The sequence below is a fragment of the Heteronotia binoei genome, chromosome 21 (assembly GCF_032191835.1).
Source record: "Heteronotia binoei isolate CCM8104 ecotype False Entrance Well chromosome 21, APGP_CSIRO_Hbin_v1, whole genome shotgun sequence".
Taxonomy (NCBI): domain Eukaryota; kingdom Metazoa; phylum Chordata; class Lepidosauria; order Squamata; family Gekkonidae; genus Heteronotia; species Heteronotia binoei.
This window is the reverse complement of record NC_083243.1, coordinates 160,661,647-160,669,224: the sequence shown is the minus strand read 5'-3', so window position 1 is coordinate 160,669,224 and position 7,578 is coordinate 160,661,647.

The following is a 7,578-nucleotide window of genomic DNA, read 5'->3' as shown; positions in this document are numbered from 1 at the left end:
TCTGGGGGAGGAGATGTAAACGCAGTGGTGAGCCTATCATTGTGCAAGAAAATGGAAAATCTTTCCTCCTAATGTTTGGGCAGCTATTATTACCAACCAATAACATGATCTGGAATTAAACCACATGGTACTGAAGCTAATTTATCAACAGTATATAAAAGACTGAACTATGTCTATATGACGGCAAGGAAGAATACTGAGAAAAGTCAGAGAGCCAAGAGGAGTAGCTAAGGTTAAATATTCGCATACAGTTCTCAATCTCAGCTGGAGGTAAAGGTAACTTAACACCTGATATATATGTTCTAATCAGACTGTTGAGTTCCCAGCTTATATGGTTCAACCAGAGAATAAGGACAGACCTGAAATAATCATAGTCTGTTATGGCTACATAGTTTTATTTCTGTTATAAAAGGGAAAATATCCACCAGCAACGGTATGAGGCCCAACTGAAATTCACATCATTGTGTTGGATCAGGCTGGATGTTTAATAAAAACTGAAGAGGAGAAGAAGGTTTTGCTGCTAAGAGTTTACAGTAGAAGCCACAGCTGTAAAGTGCGGCAGTCTTAATATGGTGATACAGGGAGCTCTTTACAACCTAATTTCATTTGTGCAAACAATCTCAGGTTTTATCAAAGGCAAGAGAAAGAAGCAATGGATATTCTTCCATAGGAAATTTAAAAGGTAACAGTTATTTTTTATGGGGAGGAACAGTGGCTCAGTGGTAGAGCATCTGCTTGGTAAACAGAAGGTCCCAGGTTAAATCTGCGGCATCTCCAACTAAAAAGGGTCCAGGCAAGTAGGTGTGAAAAACAGCTTCAGACCCTGGAGAGCCACTGCCAGTCTGAGTAAACAATATTGACTTTGATGGACCGAGGGTCTGATTCAGTATAAGGCAGCTTCATATGCTCATATATGTTCGTATGTTCATCATATGTCTCTATCTCTAATTTAATCAGAACGCATCCTCCCCTTCTAAGGCAGTTCACTAGAGTGAAAAAAATCCCAAGCCAAAACAGTAGCATGATATCAAAGGGAAAAATCACTGACTCCAACCTTAAATGAACAAACCAGAGATGCATTTTCATGATACTAATAGGGTAATTTCAAGGCTGCTTTTCTATAGTGGAAAAACCCATGCGAACTTATTAGGGAGTAAACATTCTTTAAAGATTTATCTATTGCAGATAGCCAAAGGCCATTGCAATCTTAACATAAAAGATAACAAAATCATAACAAAACCCCACCCCAAAACAAAACCAATAACTGGAATTTAAAAGTGCAAACCTCAAAACATAAAAATGTGACAAACAATCACATTTGAAGGTAGTAAGCCCCAATGTATACAGGGCAATTAATGCTCAGAACAACACTTTGGATATGATTTTGTATGCAGTCAGGAACATGATCTACTAACACCCACAGCTATAGCATGGTAAGGGGACTTATGAAGGCATTATTAACTTTTTCTTAAGTCTGCAGGACAAAATCTTGCTAGTCCTGAGATGATCCTGTTCTAGCAGATAGTCTCTTTAATGATTCTGGGTGCTGCAGTCCCTCTTCCAGAAGTATGTATTGAACAATCTGAGCAATGGTTGTCAACAGTCAAATGTCATTTATACCCTCCCTTTCTTCCACCATGGAACTCAAAGCGGTAATCTTGCTAGGATGTTCTGCACTCAAAGAGAAATCAGATTCAAACCTGCTTGGCTTCAGTTGCCTGCAAACCACATGCTGAGACCTTCAAAATGTAGCATTGATTTTCCCAACAGGTTAGGAAATACTGATACATACAACATCCACAGCTGAAATCATTGCTCAAACAAAACAAATGCTGCTTGGCTATCCCCATCCCTTGCCAAATTAGAACATCAAGAATTTCCCTCGTACATCACTGCCTTTGCAAACTGTTCTCCCTACCCTGCAATGGAGCAGTGGCCATTCTCTGCAGGTGTTAGCTTGACTGCTGAATCATACATGAAAACATCCTTGGCTGTGAAAAGTGCCACCAAACCACAGCTGACTTATGGCAACCCCACAGGTTTTGAAACACAAGAGATGTTGAAAGGTGGTTTTGCCATTGCCTGCCTGCCTCCACATCACACCCCTGGTATTCCTTGGAGGTTTCCCTGCCAAATACTAGGCAGTGCTGACCCTGCCTAGCTTCTGAGATCTGATGAGATGGGTCTAGCCTGGACCATCCAGGTCAGGGCAAAGACATCCTTAAAACCATTTATAGATTATTTTGCAGAACGATGGCCACAGCTTGCCCCCTAGTGCAAGAGTGGCCCCAGCCCACTCACTGGTTCAGTCTAAATGCAATGAAGGAGTGAGGTGCTCTTCCTTTAGGAGGCCTTGTGTGTGGGGAATGTTTATCTTTAAGCAACTTAAATGTGAACCAGGAAAAATAATTTAAAAAATAAGCATGTTGTTTACAAAATGGAACACAGCCCATATAGTACCTTTTATTAGTCCTAACCCAGTGACCCACAACAGTATGAAAGATTTAAAACTCACCAGAACTCTGTCAGCCAGTTACAATTTTTACAAATGGAGGGGAGGAAATCAGCCATCTTCTTAAGACTTGGGTCATTTGGTGTAGATGCTGTGCCAGCTTGAACTGCTGCTGGTGTTTACATGGTGGGGCATGCATGCACATGTGTGGATTTCATCACGGGCACTATAAGTAGGCCTCGGATTCAGTGGGAGCTCACAGGAGCACAGCTCCTGAACATTTCTAAGAGTTCCACCTCCTTATCCATTGGATAGTATGTGCAGCTGCATAACAATCCCTGGATGAGCACCACCAATTTTTCTACAAATTGACTCCTGACTATAACCTGTCATGACTGTATTATGTACAGAGGTCCCAGATAGGCCCTTTTTCTTATCTTCTTGGCACCCATGACAATCAGCTCAAAATATGCACATAGTCTGAGGATTATTTTCAGCTCTTCCCAGGATTACCTTAAAGCAACACAAAACCTTAATAATGGGTACCAGAGGCAAGGACAGCCCCACAGAATCCCCTTGTAGTCTCTGCCATTAAAATCTGTCCAATCAGCTCTCAATCCTGCATATTGTCGGAGGGGGGATTCACTTTGTTTTTAGTATTTTTGTTTAAAGAAAGAATTCATGTTCAGCCAACATGAGTTGGTTACCAAGGTTTCCTGTTTGAGGCAAAAATGAATTCCTTTTTCAGACAAGATGGGGGGTGCACTCAAACAGTTTCTTACAAAGGGAAGCTCAAAATCCACCAGGAAGATGAAAGTGATGGGATTTAATCTTTTAAAAACCGTGACTAACTACTGTGCTTAAATTCATGACTAGAGCAAAGCAATAATAATTTATTCTCCTCACATAAACTGCAGCAAGCTAAGGATTTTAAAGAGGACACTGTGTATAATATGTGAAAACAGGAAAAATGCAATGGGATGGCTTACTTTGTGTTTAGAAAGCTAGAATCTTTGTGCAATATGTACTTTGCAACCCTTCTCCCTCCCCCTTCACTATATTATACATGGGGGACAAACTCTGACGTACTGTAACATGCAAGGTCCCTAAAGCTGCAGTCCTTTTTAAAATATATTTATAGGGATGTCAATTCATTCACATCAACGGAAAGTTACCCCTAAAGTCCAAAACGGTAACATTTGATTTAAAAAAAAAGAAACTTGACAAAAATGAAGATAATACTCAAAAGGAAGCTGAAAGGGAAACACAAGATAGTCAAGTCTCTAGAGGATGCTTGGAAACTATTTAAAACCACACTAAAAGAAGCCCAGATAGAATGCATTCCCCAGGTTAGGAAAGGTTAGGTACACAAATAAAGGAAGCTAAAAATATAGAGGCTTCTTTTAAAAAGTGGAAAGTCTGTCCCAATGAATTGAATGGATCACAGGCTTTGGCAAAAGAAGTCAATAATTAGACATGCAAAAAGAGATTTTGTGGAGGTGGTTACTAAAAGCATCCAGACCAATAAACATATCTTTAAATATATCTGGACCAGGAAATCAGCCAGAGAAGCAGTTGGGCCTTTAAATGACAAAAGAATAAAGGGGTTGTTTAAGGAAGCTGGGGAGATAGCAATTAATTTTTTGTTTCTGTGTTTACTGTGGAAAGTGTGGGGCATATATCTATGTAACAACCATTATTTTCAGGAAGGAAGTCTAAAGAACTGATTTAAATTGAGAGGATGAAATATGTTCCAAGAGATCCAGTTCGGTGTAGTGGTTAAATGTGCAGACTTTTATCTGGGAGAACCGGGTTTGATTCCCCACTCCTCCACATACACCTGCTGATGTGACCTTAAGTCAGTCACAAGCTCTCACAGAGCTGTTCCTCTCAAGAGCAGTTTCTGGCAGAACTCTCTCAGCTCCACCTATCTCACAGGATGTCTGTTACGGGGAGGGGAAGGGAAAGGAGATTATAAAATGCTCTGAACCTCCTTTGGGTAGTGAAGGGCAGGGTATAAATCTTTTCTCTTCTTCTCTATTGGGGAAATTAAAAATTGGTAAATCTCCAAGTCCTGATGACACATACCCAAGAGTTCTTAGGGAAATCAAACATGAGACAGTTAATCTACTAACCTGTATATGTAATCTTTCATTAAATTTAGCGCTATACCAGAAGACTAGAGAGCAAGAAGTGTTATACTAATTCTTTAAAAGGATCCAGAGGGGAACCAGGGAACTATAAGTCAATGTGCCTGATATTTGTCCCATGTAAATTAGTAGAAACTGTAATCAGACAGATTTATTCTATTCTATTTTTAGCCTGCCTTTTTCTTAGTGGTGAAAAAGACAAGCTATGTTGGGGATTATTATGAAACCATTTGAAAATGAAACAGCCTACATTGCAATACCCCTGTATAGATCTATGGCATGGCTTCATTTGGAATACTATGTACAGTTCTGGTCACTGTTCCCAACATGGACATTGCCGAGCTGGAAAAATGTACATAAGAGGGCAACAATGATAAGGGGATTGGAACACCTTCCCTGAGGAAAGGCTGGGGCCTGATCTGGGGCGGGGGGCACAGAGGCAGGTGCTTGCCCCGGGCACCACTGGAGAGAGAGGCACCAAATTGGGTATGGAGTCCATTCTATTCTATGGGTAAATTTCTAGAAGCACCCTCTGAATCTAAGAGCCAGGAAGTAACATCAGGGGAAGGCCTCAGCCTTTATACTCTGTTGTTGGCTCTTCAGAGAAACTGTTTGGTCACTGCGTGAGACAGGAAGCTGGACTAGATGGACCACTGGTCTGACCCAGCAGGGCTCTTCTTATGATGTGTCTTTCTAAATTGGTAGGATTTGTTATTTGGTAAAGATATACATAGAATTGGAAAGTGCATGAATCTATAACTGGAATAAGAAATGGTTTAACCAGTCCAGTGTTTAGCAGGGAGAAAGGCTGATCCTCATATGCTGAAATCCAACATTGAAGAACCTCCTAGCAGAAGTGTCAAACTCCTTTGTTATAATGGCCACATCTGACATGTCACTTTGTCAGGCTGGGCCATGTGTGCCATAAAATTTAATGCCAGGTATGGGAGATATAAACTTTATAAAGGACACAGCCAAAACAATATTTTTATTCAAAATACAAACATGCTTCAAACATTAACAGACTTACAGTATTTCCTTACAGTATCTCCCTGATGCCCACCCTTCCACTTCCATCGTCCATTACTCATTAGCACTGGTCCTGGACAATATAGAGGGACATAATGCAAATGCACAGCTTCTGTCATCTAGCAATAAAGGTAATGACCAGTTGTTCATGGGCTGGATAACAGCCCTGGACAGGCTTGTTCTGGCCCACAGGCCGTACATTTGACATCCCTGTCCTAGCTTGTTGTAAGAGGAAGAAGAAGATGATATTGGATTTATATTCCACCCTCCACTTCGAAGAGTCTCAGAGCGGCTCACAATCTCCTTTACCTTCCTTCCCCACAACAGACACCCTGTGAGGTGGGTAGGGCTGGAGAGGGCTCTCACAGCAGCTGCCCTATCAAGGACAACCTCTGCCAGAGCTATGGCTGACCCAAGGCCATGCTAGCAGGTGCAAGTGGAGGAGTGGGGAATCAAACCCGGTTCTCCCAGATAAGAGTCCGCACACTTAACCACTACACCAAACTAGCTGTAAAGAACATACTGGTCCCAGATAAGAGTCTGCACACTTAACCACTACACCAAACTAGGCTGTAAAGAATATACTGGGTCCCTCTTTCCTCCTGGGGAAACCCCAGCTTACAAGACAAAGTAACTTCACGGAGGATAGATAACTGTAGTATTTTATGGCTGATTCACATTACCTTAAGGGTTTCTTTTAAAATGAAATTTGTATACACTGGGCAACAATATTATGTTTTAAGTATCAAAAACCTCATAGATTTTCTTAAAATTATTGCATACAGATTTACAGATTTTCTAATAACTTGCTATAATGGTTGTTGCATGCTGCTCTAACAGTTTCATCAGTGATAGCTGCAAATGGCTTACTCCGTAATCACCTACAGATTTTCCTATATGGCAATTACGGAAGCAGCTGTCAATGCATAATTCCACCTGTAAGTAAGAGAAAGGGGAGGGGGGAGAACAGTTTAATCCACTCTGTGCTTATCTCAGTGCTAAACAAGGCTGCTTGGATTTTTTATTGCATGTTGAGTGATGGAGTTGACTAAGCCAAGAAATACCCAGATTCAACCCAGTCTCAGTGTGTTTTGAAGCTGTGCTATTGCTGCCACCTACTGTCCAAGTGACTGCAGTGTAAGCTCAGACTTCTCTGCTTGGTTAATGAGATCCAATGCACATGGGCACAGTGAGTATATGAGCTGCATGACTGGATCTGAACACTTTGGTGAAACACAGTTCCAATATTTTGAGCTCTAGTGAGGTATTAGCTTTTCTAGGAATCTCATAATACATAGTTCATTCAACATGAAAATAGGAAAACATACCACATATTTTAAACAATCATGACTGTGTGTGTATTCAGCAATACTAAGGTAGCAAGGCAGAGGAAGGGATAAATATTATGTCCAGCCTTTCAGTGGCCTGTGTGGCTTGCTATTTCCTTTCCCAGAAGTAAGCCAAAGGAGATTAAACTGGGCAGCAAAGGGTCTCCTGTATGCATGTGGCCAGGTTCAACCTTGCCAAGCACAAAATTTTGGTTGCTTTGGTACAAAAGTGTCCAAAAGATGAGACAGAATATAGGATGTTACATAAGTAATGTAAGTATCATACACAGTAAGGTAACACAAATCTGTAGTGCTAAATCTGGGCTGGTGTTCCTATCAGTGGTACTCACTCTGTGGCTTATGGGAGCCACATTCACATATACCATCAACCAGAAGAGCCACGTTTATGTCCATCCCTGGCATGAGGCCTCAGTTCACAAAGACTTGCAGCTTACCTTTTCCCCCAGTGGTAGCTGTTTCAAGGTGAGGAACATCTTTCTAACTTAGCCTCACCAGGCAAAGGCTTGAGAACCTGGAGAGCCGCTGCCAGTCTGAGTAGACAATACTGACTTTGATGGACCAAGGGTCTGATTCAGTATAAGGCAGCTTCATGTGTGTC